This window comes from Orycteropus afer, unplaced genomic scaffold (assembly GCF_000298275.1).
Source record: "Orycteropus afer afer isolate SDZICR_OR568_19922 unplaced genomic scaffold, OryAfe1.0 scaffold00254, whole genome shotgun sequence".
In the NCBI taxonomy this organism is placed as follows: domain Eukaryota; kingdom Metazoa; phylum Chordata; class Mammalia; order Tubulidentata; family Orycteropodidae; genus Orycteropus; species Orycteropus afer.
The window spans coordinates 2,855,337-2,855,890 of NW_006921841.1; positions in this window are offsets into that span (position 1 = coordinate 2,855,337).

The window sequence follows — 554 nt, forward strand, 5'->3', positions numbered from 1 at the left end:
AAATCCATTAAATGGGGAAGAGAATGTTTGTTTAATAAATGGTGCTGGCAAAACTGGATATCCATTTGGAGAAAAATGAAACAAAATCTGTACCTCACACTATACACAAAACTGACTCCAGATGGCTCATAGACTTAAATGTGAAACCTAAAACTATAGAGTTCCTCAAGGAAAACCTAGGGGCAAATTTAGGGGGCAAATAACAACAACAACAACAACAATATGTGGCATAGATAGACTATCAAGCATAACTCAAAATGCACAAAGAGCAGAAGAGAAACCAGATGATTGGGACCTCCTAAAAATTAAATTTTCATGTGCTTCCAAAACCGTCTCCAAAAGAGTCAAAAGAGAACCTACCAATTGGAAAAAAATATTTGGTAATGACATATCTGACAAGAGACTTATCTCTAGAATTTACAGAATATTCCAACACCTCAATAACAAATAGACAATCCAATTAAAAAATGGGCAGAAGACATGAATAGACACTTCACCAAGGAGGATATTCAAGCGGCCAACAAACATATGAAGAAATGCTCACAGTCATTAGC